Here is a 12,798-nt window from a genome sequence, read left to right as displayed (position 1 = left end):
GTCTTAATGCGCTACAAGCTGCCACCAAAAAAAGCTAAAAATACTGCTTTTCTGTGGTTCCTCCTACTTAGTATCGTCCCAATGCTAAATAGGAGGAACCACAAGAAGCAGCATGAAAAAAAAAAAAATCTTGATGGCAGTCGGGTTAGGTAAACCCGACCCTCAATTTACAAGGGTCCATTTTCCTAACCCGTGGCTATGTGCAGCCATATCTCCTGGGCGCCCGATTCCATGGATGCACTAGGGATGCACAATTTATCCCTAACTTGTCCTTTTTGGAGCAACAGCTCATTTGCCTATTGCATTGGGCACCCAGGAGATGGGGATGTGGGTGCGTTGAAAAGAACATGTGTCCAGTTTGGACGCAAGTTTTTCGAGCTTGATATTGCATCGGCCCTTTTGTCTGGCGGGTGATTATTATGTATTCTGTTTCTCACACTTTCTTCATATAACTGATTAGATATGTTTCACTTTATTATGTGTAACAGTAATGATGGCAAATAACGATCAAATGGTCCATCCAGTCTGCCCACAATTTTCCCATGGCAGTAACTGCTGCTTCGTGCAGGTTACTACCATGCTTTCCATTAAGGGTAGTAACTGACGTTCTGTGCAGGTTATCTTCATGCTTTCTGTTAAGGGTAGTAACTGCCGCTCTGTGCAGGTTACCTCTATGTAGAAATGTTACACCATCCCTTTCTTTAAGCCTTTAGGGATCCACAGTGTTTGTCCCATGGCTTTTTGAATTCCTTAACTGTTCTCATCTTCACCACCTCTTCTGGGAGAGAATTCCAGGCATCCACCACTCTTTCTGTGAAGTAATATTTCCTGACATTTGTTCTGATGTTACGTGCGTGGCCTCGAAGGCCTTGCATTCTGTTACGGAGGGGTGTTTTAGTGTGCCCATGGGCCTCAGCCCGACCCCAGACAGATCCAGGACCGAACTGAGGGTTGATGGCGTGATCCACCATGGCAGACGGTCTTACTCTCCGCCAGGCCTGCAAGCTCCCAAGGCCAACAACAGGATGATGTTGGAATGTGAATGGTCCTCCGACCATTCCGAGCCCTTTCGGACCTTCCACTTGGATCGGCATGGAGCAGCAGGCCTGGCCTGAGGTCGAGGGCAGACGGGCCTTGACATGAAGACATGGCAGACTAGGATTGATGCAACGGCATCACAGACGAAGACTTGGGTTGATGCGACAGCATCACAGACGAGACTTGGGTTGATGCGACGACATCACAGACGAAGACTTGGGTTGATGCGACGGCAACACAGATGAAGACTTGGGTTGATGCGACGGCATCACCAACATGACGAGGAACTTGAAATCCAAACAAGACAAGACGCAAGGCAGGAGGACATTGGCACTGTCTCTCAGGGCGCCCTACTCAGCCCACCCACGGGACTGAGTCACGGACCACCCTGTCCCACAGCGTGCCCTACACAGCCCGAAGAGGCTGGTTATGGACCACGCTGGGAGCGGGACAAGCGCAGGAGGGATCTAGTCGAGGTGGGACTCTGACGACAGAGCCGATGTCATCCGAAGCACCAACACGGCTGGCAGGACAAGACTGCTCAGGAGCTCAGGACACCAGTCCACCTGTAGGCTACTCCATGCTCGGGAAAGACGTCATCCGAGAGAGCACTGCCTGACAGGTACCAGAAGGCTCAGGAGCGCAGACATAAACACCAAAGAGGGCAGGACACCAGGAGGCGAAACACCAGGAGACAAACTCCAGGACACCTGGACGAGGACCTCAGGCATGAAGACATAGCATGAAGACATAACTTGACATGGCGAGATGAAACGAAGAGGAGCTCCACGAAGAAGACCTGAATGAGCTCTGGCAGGCAGGAGCCTCCAGAATGAAGTAACTCCGATGCAAGGCAAAGACTGACTGACGGAGCAGCCCTTTTATAGGGCTGGTACAGGAAGTCCCATTAAAGGTGGGGCCAGCACACTTCCTGTGTCTGGCCCTTTAAATGTAGCAGAGAGGCAGGGCTGTGCGCCTAGACTCTAGAGGAAGCAGGAGAGCTGTGCAGGACCACGGACAGCGGCCTGCACCGATGTACAGCATGGAAAGAGACAGGGCTGGCCTGAGAGGCAGGCCAGACATAGGCAGCGGCTCCAGTTGCTGCAGGAGACCCTGGGGGCGGCTCCAGCCGCTACTCCAGCCCGGGGGTGTGGCCTTCAGGCCGCGAAGATGACAGTGTCGGCGGCAGTTCAGCCATGAGGAAGGCAGGCAAGGGTCCGCGGCTCCTGCCGCATGAAGAGGGACATCCAGGGCGGCCCCCGGGCCGCGTGGGAGCAAACAAGTCCGCGGCTCCGGCCGCATGGGCAGGCCTGATGGCGGCGTCCGTACCGCGTCGGGGAAGCAGGCAGCATGAGGTAAGTGAGAGCCTGCTCGCAGGGAAACCCGCAGGCAGAGGTTCATAACATCTGAGTTGTCACCCCTGGAGTTTCATTTTGTGACCCTTAGTTCTACTGTTTCTTTTCCAACGGACAAGGTTTGAAGTTTGTGCATCATTGAAACCTTTTAGGTATCTGAAGGTCTCCCCTGCACTCTTATAGATAGATATAGAGAGATAGAGATAGAGATATATAGATATTTATATCGATAGATATACATAGGAGGCAGGGGAACGTCTCCTCATAAGTCTTCTGATGAATACCCCATACGTTTTGGTCACCCTTCTCTGCATCTCCTCCATCCTGTCTCTATCCTTTTTGAGATACGGTCTCCAAAACTGAACACAGTACTCCATGTGAAGCATCACTAAGGACCTGTACAAGGGCATTATCACCTCCTTTTTCTTACTGGTTATTTCTCACTCTGTGCAGCCCAGCATTCTTCTGCTCTAGCTACCGCCTTGTCCCATTGCTTTGCTAGACAATATCACCCCAAGGACCCTCTCTTGGTCCGTACACATCAGCCTTTTATGCCCTCCATCACGCACAACTCTTACATTGCCACATCTCAAAAAGCATGACTTTGCACTTCTTGGCATTGAATCAGTTTCATTATTCTAGGGCAGTGGTTCTCTATCTTTTTTCTGTTGGGACACATCTGGGAGATAATGCTGACAGGCGGGACACACTGAACACTTGACCATCACGGGGCTAAATGTAAACATATACTCTGTATCCACAGGAACCCCTCCCCCCAAAAAAAACCAACAAAACAAACAAACAAACAATGGATGCAGAGCAGAACTAGGATATTTCAAATACAATTCGCTATATAAAAAAAGATATGACTCTGGTGCTATCTCAGTAACAGAAACACAAACTCCCTTACTACAAGGCGCATTGTAAATTATAAAACCTGAAAAATAAACAAAACTCAAGTACATGTAGCAAACCTTCCATAACATTGCAACACTAATTCCAAGAACTGAAACAGCAATATCCCTTCTTATGAAAAGGCAGCAGTGCAGCACCAATGCATGTCCTAATGAAAAAATGCAACAAAGATTGATATAAATCCCTGCTTACTAGTAAAATACCTCACCTCAGTCACACATACAGATCAGACCTTTACCAAATACAGAATAAAAGACCACAAATTACAAAAACAAGACAAGAAATGCACATTCCCAAAACTGACACATGGATTTTGTACCCTGTCACTCCCCTTCCATGCCTCCATCATCCTTCACTTTTCCTAATTACTCCCTTTCAATCATCCGCTCACACTCACATCCCTGCCCAGCATTTCTGATCCCCCACATCCTCTTCCCTGTTCTCCCTCTCTCCCCTGCTTGACTCTCCCTACCCCTTCATCCCCTCTCCCTGCCTGCCAACTACCCCGACCCCCTGTTTCCCACCCCTTCCTGTTCAGGAGCCCCCCACACTCCCTCTCCATTCCACCTTCATCTTCCCAGCATCCCCAACCTCCTTTCCCCCACCCTCCACAGGGTGAAGAGATCAGCAGCAGCGTCACTCCCAGACTCAGCAGGTGAAGATAAAGCTTGAGTCCCATCAGGCGTAGAACAGCAGGAGCTGGCAATGTCTCGCTCTGATCTGGGTGAAGGAGGAAACAGCCTCCCACTGGGCCAGAAAGAAGAGAAGGAAGTGAGAGTGAGTAGCCTCCCATCAGGGAGAGGTCAACCAACTCATATTGAGGCTGATAAGGAGACAGCAGCCTTCTGCTGGCCCTGTGACACACCTCCCAGGACCTCGCGACACACCTGTTGAGAACCAATGTTCTAGGGGGTTGATTCACCCATTTTATAAAAACATAATAGATCATGGCAGGGAAAGGTCTAGTTATTCCAGTCCCCCATTGCTAAGGATATATCCCAGCTGTCAGCCATAAAAGCTTGATCACTTGTTAGGATATTGCAACTTATCCAAGTCAGATATTGCCTTCCTCTTTGGTTATCCACAGCACGGGCAGATAAGTATTCAAGCTCCCACTTTCAAACCAACATCGATCAGCAGCCCCTGCCCTGCGGTAGCATGTGATTTTTTTTTTAATGGCACGTGCCACCCCTGTATCGACGCTCCTGAGGTGGAGGCCAGCACTTGTAAAGGAATCTGGACATGCTTAGGTCAAATACAGAAGGCAGTAGTAGGAAAAGAGTTAAGAGGTTGAGTAAATCTAGCACCAGAGCAGGCTATGGGGTAGTCAGCTGGCTCAGTGCTGGCAGGTTGATAGTGGCTGGATACCATCCAGCAAGGCTGAGGGGACCTAAGCAGTTGATTGTTTGGACAGCAGCCTTGCTGGCTTTGGTGGCTGATTGGATTGCTGTTGAGCATGGTGATAGGATGGTAGGGCAGGAGAAATGGAAAAGATGAAAGGGAAAGAGTAATGTCTAATATAGATGTAGGGAAGGAAGGGAAGAAGACAGGAGGAGAAAAAAATGGAAAAGAGACCACGGAAAAAAAAAAAACTTGGGAGAAGACTGAAAATAGAGACCAGGACCAAACCAGTCACAAAAATAAAATGCGCAGACAGCAAAGGTAGAAAATATTTTATTTTCCATGTGCTGTCCTTTCAGTATGTCCCTTCTTCCACATGCTGCTAACCAACCACATAACCTTTGATTCAACTATAGATACCAGATAGACTCCATTCTTAATTTCCAAAACATTTATTAGAGCAATGAATAAACATAGCACTCACTGCAATGAAATGGAATTAAGATTAACTGGACAGATTCTCTGGCATCGTTACAGCTGTAATGAGTTTTCTCTGAATGCTTTAGATGAATTTATAATGAAACTGAAATCAAAACTGATAAGTAGTAATGCTTTCCTCCAGGGATTGTGATTGAGAACTCAGCAGGAGCTGCTAACTTAGCTGAGAGCCGTTTTTCAAATTGCAGAAATTCTCAAGAGAGAAACAAATTGACCCAGGATGCCTTGGGTCTAAGGGACCAATTAGAAAAACGGGGAACACTCTGAGCAAGGAAATGCCAAACTGGTAATGTCCACTCAGGGAAAGTAAAGGTTAATACAATACAACTGCAGGACACGGTGGCAGTGCAATAAGGAACATGTATAAGATAGACTCCCTGCTCGTTATTGCAGTTAGCACTATTACCAACCATTCTATGAAACTTGTGTAGGATGCCCCATAACGAATCCAGTATTTCAAAGGTGAATTTTGAAAGCCCGGCGTGCAATTGGGGGATGCATGCACAAGATGGGGTGATGTGCATTGATGCCATTTCTCAGGGGTTTAAATGGTCTGGGGTAATTGGGGAGGGTGCAGACTATCAAACTAGGGGGCGTTTGGGGGACCTAGCTGTTAAATGGGCAAACCAGTGGACGAACTTGTGAAACTGGCAATGGCCCCTTTAAAAATTCCCCGACTTGCATGGTAGAAGTGGGATTTACCCTCATAGGTGCGTGCCCACTTAAAATGGGGCGCACATATATGTATGGTCAGGCTATTTTATAACATGGCATGTAAGTTATAAAATGGCTGCGTATCTGGGCGCAGGCCGTCGCAAACACGCCGAAGAGCACCTCATGCCGGTTTGAAAGTCCCCATCAGTGTCCAGCGCACTTTCAGGTATCCAGTGCAGAAAGAGCACAATGAAGATGAGGTGCACCGTAGTTGCTTGAGTGTTGTCCACTTCAAAAAAAAAAAAAAATTAGTTGAACTGGTGTGCTCCCAGTTTGTCTTTCAGGTGTGATGCTGGCGGCGAGGGAAGTTATCTGTAGACAGATTTCATTCCTTTTCCGGGATCCACGAGCTCAGAAAGGAGTTTCTTATTGCCTTCACTAGAGTGGACATCATTTACCACCACTCTGCATCCTGCCACTTACGTTCCTCACCCAGTTTACAACTTTCTGGCCTACTCCCATGCTGTCCAACTTGCTTTAGAAGTCTTCTGTGCTGAACAATGTCAGAAGTGTAATTGAAGTCCCAATGGGCAATGTCTACTGTACTTCCGTGATCCACCACGTTTGTCATCTTATTAAAGAACTAGTTTGTCTGGCAGGATCTTCCCTTCGTGAAACCATGCTGTTTAGGCTCCTGTACTCTCCTTTTCTCAAGGTGCTGCACTATCTTTTTTTTTTTTCTTTAGTAGTGTTTGCCTGTTCCTAACAGTAGACTAACAGGTCTTTAGTTGCCAGCCTCCTCCTCGTCCCCTGTCTTCAAGGACCAAGTTGAATAGAACTGCAAGGGGCACTGTCAGCAGTTCTTGAGATCATTTATTACATTGGGGGTGTATACCAGGACCTTACCCACTCTCCTTTTCATAAGTACTTCAAGTTCCCTTATAAATTGGTTTATAATCATTTCACATTTATCATTGCTGTTGCCTTACCTGAAATCCTGAAACCTCTATTGCTCATGAGTCAGGTTTTCAACCAATTTCTAAATTTCAGCATAACTCTCTCCTCTCTCAAAGCACTTGGGAGTTCTTTCTATAACTTTGGGATTGCTGTAGAGAACCCCCTATTCTGCAGATGAACTTGTTTAAATAATTTCACTGAGGCCAACTGAAGCTGTGAATTTAAATTAGATCTCCACTCCCGTTCACTTTTATACCACTGAATACAGCCTTTTAAGGTGGGGTGGACCAATTCCATGCAATGTTTTAAAAGTCAACAATAGGCATTTCAACTTGCATTGTTGTATAGTCATCAGCCAATGTAATTTTTAAAGCAGCGATGCTGCTGAAACACTCTGCACACATCCAATATCACCTGTGCCGCCGTATTTTGGATCATCTGCAACCTCCTGATTCCCAGGGCAGGTATGTGTCCCAATCTTTTCTAACTGCCTTAGCCCCATCTTCTGCCAATGAATTCCTCAGCTTAATTGTGCATTGAGTGAAAAATAATTTTCTTCGATTTTGGATCACCTGCAATCTTCCTGGTTACCAGGGCAGGTATGATTTCCTTAATGAAGGAACTCATACCTGTCCTGCTTTGAGCCATGGAATACACTAACTGCATCGTTTCTTTATGCATGAGCCTCAAGGACATCAAGGAAGGAAACAGCAGCAGGGAATATGCAAGAGCCACTGCACAAAGCAGCACAAGATTCCAAAACTTACTCACTAGGTCCTCTGAATCAGGCCTGGGGTGAAATATTCTTCTGCAGGAGACTGTACAAAAGTAGATGTGCCGACGTGTGCCTTAAATGCATATCGCTGATTATGTTAGTTATGCCAAGTGACAAGTAAAGGATCACTTTCTTTGTTCCTTTTTTACAAGGTTTGTAGTTAATTGTGAGAATTAGGCATGAGATGTGAGTCAGCTGTGGCCTGACCATTCCCTTTCACCAGCCAATGCTCTTGTTCCAGTTTTGAACCAGATGCACTAGCAAGGGGGGGGTGGGGGAGCACTGTCTGAGAACAGTGAGAAGTGGCACTGTAATAACATAGTAGTTGATGGAAGAAAAAGATCAGCTGACTCATCCGGCCAGTTAAGTCCTGTCTCAGATGCCAGCCATAGACTGTGACCACTTAAAAAGATATCTCTCTCTATAAAGGACAGTTTTTGTTTTTTTTTAAATCATCTTCTTCTTTTGTGCTCCCCCATCCTGAGCAGAGGAATCTAGAAGAATCCCCACTTAGATCCCACCTTTTCCATGACTAACTGCACATCTCACAAAAAGGTATAGATGCACTGGAAAAGATTCAGAGAAGGGCAACCAAAATGATTAAAGGGATGGAATGGCTGCCCTATGAGGAAAGGCTAAAGAGGTTAGGACTGTTCAGTTTGGAGAAAAGATGACTGAGGTGGGATATGATAGAGGTCTATAAAATCATGAGAGGAGTATAATGAGTTCAGATAATACAAGGAAGTTAGCAAGTAGCCCATTTAAAACAAATAGGAGAAAAATCATTTTTACTCAATGCACAGTTAAGCCGTGGAATTCATTGCCAGAGGATGTGGTTAAAGCAGTTAGCATAGCTGGATTTAAAAAAGGTTTGGACAAGTTCTTGAAGGAGATGTCCCTAAACTATTACCCAAGTAGACTTAAAGATGAATTTTAAAAGAAATGCCTGTGCATAAAATGGCAGATGCGTGTGCAAGTAGTGCTTATTCACGCTGGGGCTATCTTAGAAACCTCGCACATATGTGGCCCAACTACCGATGTGGAAATATCTTTGATGGTGTAAAAAATGGGTGGATTTGGGGCGGGTCAGGGGCATATATGTGTGTGTAAGTTGTGATTTGACTGTTGGGGGGGGGGCCTGCTGCTTCTGGGGGGCAGGGAGAGGAAGGCTTTGACTATCGGGGGGAAGCCACCACACGCATACTTTAAACTTTTATTTAAATGACCCCCACTCAACCTCCCCATTTGCCCGCAGTTTATTTTTTTGGCAGCCAGCAGCCCTTTAAGATGATGGCAGTCCTGTGAGGTTGGGGCCGCCATCGTGTTAAAGGGCTGCTCGCCACAGTTCTTTTATGTCGCAGTGTTTGGCCGCGACACAAAGTGCTCCATAGTGCCACGATGTGTTTTCGGGGGAGGGGCCCTACTATCGCAGCGACACCCCCCCCCCCCCCCCGCAATAGTGGGACCCCCCTCCTGACAGAAAACATTGTGACTTGATGAATCTAGGAGTAAGTTTGCACCTGAGGCAATGGAGGGTAAAGTGACTTGCCCAAGGTCACATGGAACGACAGTGGACTTTGCAACCTGCCAGACAGACCCAGCTGCTAGATAACTTTATCATTACATTGCAGCCTAGCAGGCTGACTTGGTTGCATAGTTGTCTGCATGTCAGGACCACAACATTTCATATTACCTACCATTTCATATTACCCACTTTGCCATTCACTCTTGTAGACCTAGCACTCACTGTTGCATTGTTCAAGTAGGGCATTTTAACACTTAGTGCCACTAGGTTATGCTTCTGCTACCTTCTATGGCTTTTTCAAATCTCTCATTGTTTTAGCATTCACCACTTGCTCCTGGTATGGCTTATCATGCATTCACCATACTTTCCATGAAACTATTTTCCTGATTTTTCTCCTGAGTCTACTGTCATATCATGACCCCCTTATTCTAGAATATATTTTCCCTTAAGAACATAAGAAATTGCCATACTGGGTCAGACCAAAGGTCCATCAAGCCCAGCATCCTGTTTCCAACAGTGGCCAAACAAGGCTACAAGAACCTGGCAATTATCCAAACACTAAGAAGATCCCATGCTACTGATGCAATTAATAGCAGTGGCTATTCCCTAAGGGGTAGATTTTTAAAAAGCACGCCTTCGCGTACTTTTGTTGGCGCATCAGGCGCAAACAAAAGTACGCTGGATTTTAGTAGATACGCGCGTAGCCGCTAAAATCCTGGATCGGCGCGCGCAAGGCTGCCGATTTCGTGTAGCCGGCGCGCGCCGAGCCACGCAGCCTGCCGCCGTTCCCTCCAAGGCCGCTCCGAAATCAGAGCGGCCTCGGAGGGAACTCGCTTTCGCCCTCCCCTCACCTTCCCCTCCCTTCCTCTATCTAACCCACCCCCCCGGCCCTATCTAGACCCCCCCCCTACCTTTGTCGGGGGATTTACGCCTCCCGGAGGGAGAAGTAAATCCCCGTGCGCCAGCGGGCCGCTAGCGCGCGAGACGCGACCTGGGGGCGGTTCCAGAAGGCGCGGCCATGCCCCCGGACCGCCCCGGGCCGAAACCACGCCCCCGGGCCCGCCCCCAAAACGCCACGTCCCGCCCCCGAAACGCCGCGCCGATCTGACACGCCCCTGACACGCCCCCCTCGAAAAACCCCGGGACTTACGCGAGTCCCGGGGCTCTGCGTGCGCCGGTAGGCCTATGGAACATAGGTGCACCGGCGCGCAAGGCCCTGCTCGCGTAAATCTGGGCGGATTTACGCGAGCAGGGCTTTTAAAATCTGCCCCTAAGTAAACTAGCTTTAGGCGTAAATCCATGGATAAAGGTAGGAGGGGGTTTAGATAGGGCCGGGGGGGTGGTTTAGGTAGGGGAAGGGAGGGGAAGGTGAGTGGAGGGTGAACGAAAGTTCCCTCCGAGGCCGCTCCAATTTCGGAGCGGCCTCGGAGGGAACGGAGGCAGGCTGCGCGGCTCGGCGCGCGCAGGCTGCCCAAAATCGACAGCCTTGCGCGCGCCGATCCCGGATTTTATAAAATCCAGCGTACTTTTGTTTGCGCCTGGTGCGCCAACAAAAGTACGCAATCGCATATTGTTTTAAGATCTACCTCAGTGTGAATTATTGGGTGATTTTGACAACTAATAAACTTTAAATTATTTAGAAAAATAATACATTTCCTAAGGAAACATCTGAAGAATTGTAGCCATAATACTCGGCTTTCTCTGATCCAAGTGTAAACTGATTGACTGTAAGATGTATTTATTATTGTTTTTCTTAAACTTTTTTTTTCTGTACTGCCTTCTCGGCCAAAAGGCCCTCCAAAGCGGTGCACAGTATAACCCATAGCCATAAAATTCAATATTGGATACCACCCTCTCCCCCTAAAAACAAGATAATGTCGTTGTGAATGTCCCGAAATATGATTGAGTATAAGGAGGCAGAAATGAGCAATAGCTAGGGCTGGAGCCTTGAGGGTTGGCGTTATTGTGCACAGGTTTCAGTTCAGTTCTCCTAATTCAGCCCCCTTTTTATGCCTTTTTATTGTTAATGTTGTGCTCCCGATCAGAGAGTAAAACAGGTTCATCATGTACACTCGGTAAGGGCTCAGTTCAGGCATCAGTGATGTCAGCTTGCATATCAGAAACTTACAGTTAAAAGGAAAAAACTGAGTTAAATAAACTTATGCTGTTCTGAGGAATTAGCTACGGGTGCCCAATTCCAGTTGTGGTGATTTTACCCCTTCAGTGACACCGCCTAAGATCAAGTATGCCATGAAAGCTATATCTAACTATTTTTAGACGTAATAAAAGGCACACAGGTAAAAATGATTGTAACGGAAAGCATGAACGTTTAAAAAAAAACCCAACACAGTCCTCAAAGCCAGAGACCATCATACAAACTGAGCAGATAAAGCTCTCATTTAAAGGTGGTAGGAAACCTTGTAGAAACCACCAAATGTGAGAATGCTCCAGAAACTTTAATCATAGGTCTCATAGAATTTAGAGGCTTATAATAAATCACTTCCCTCTGCAATTTTATTTTTTTTTTAGATTTTTTTTTTATCAGTTGCATACAAGAGAGTCTTTAAATGAGCGACACTTAGCTCCTATGTAGTCCATAACATACACCCTTAAATGTAGATGCCAAACTGACACGAGTTGTGTTTTGGTGCTTCGTCAGGGGCTGCATTCAACAAACAAATAGGACTTCTGTTCACTGAAGGTCGATTTTAGAAGGCGAGCAAATCTTATAATGTGCACGCGTCAGCATGCGCAGGTTATAAAATACCTTTCCCGCGTGTACATGCACGCCAGATTTTAATGTCCGTGTGTGTGCACTTGTATGGGCAGGTGGCCTCCGCACGCGGGGGAGGAGGGATTTTTTAAAATTACGCGCGGCGACGCGATCAGCTTCTTCCCAGTTCCTTCTCGGTTCACTCCAATTAAGAAAAGGGCTGGATGGGAACTTTTCCTACTCCTCTACCTAACCTTCCTCCCTTTTCCCCTCTCCACCCCAACCCCTAAATCTAGCCTAGCTAGCCCCAATTTTTTTTGTTTATGTACTTACTGCTTCTCCGGCCGGCGCCCGCTTCCCCAGGACAGCGTCTAACGGCATGGTCAGGCCCTGCACGTGCTGCGCGCATTTTCCAAAGTGCCTGGCCATGCGAGCAGCCCCTGAATTTTACGCACACACAGCTTTTAAAATCCGGGCTTAAAAGAAGAAATTAATGTTTATGAAAATGCCTCAAAAAAAAAAAAAAAAGGGCACGAGGGAAGTGATTCGTTATAAGCCTCTAAATTCTCGAGACCTCTGATTAAAGTTTCTGGAGCTTTAGCACTTTTGGTGGTTTTTACAAGGTTTCTTACCACCTTTTAAATGAGAGCTTTATATGCTCAAGTTACACGATGGCTTCTGCATTTGAGGACTGCGTTTTTTGAGAATGTTCTCACTTTCCATTACAATCATTTACCTGTGTGCCTTTTATTACGTGTAATTGATTGCCACAGAGACTAAGGGCTTTTTTTCCTTGCATTGTTATAACTATTTTTAGAGACATCTTTTGTTTTCCCAGAACAGATAATTTTGGTTAGAGCCTGTACGGTGGGTGAGCGCCTGCCTCTGTCTGTGTCTGGTGCTGTAGTGATAAGGAATGCACAGCCCCCATGCCGACCTTTCCTTGCAAAGCACAGACACTTACAGTAAACAAAGCTATGTACTTCGCTTCACCAGTTGGTGTCGGTGGGAATATTTCTCATTCGAG

The sequence above is a fragment of the Rhinatrema bivittatum genome, chromosome 7 (assembly GCF_901001135.1).
Source record: "Rhinatrema bivittatum chromosome 7, aRhiBiv1.1, whole genome shotgun sequence".
NCBI classification, from domain to species: Eukaryota; Metazoa; Chordata; class Amphibia; order Gymnophiona; family Rhinatrematidae; genus Rhinatrema; species Rhinatrema bivittatum.
The sequence above is the reverse complement of the archived record's forward strand: the minus strand, read 5'-3'. Positions refer to the sequence as shown.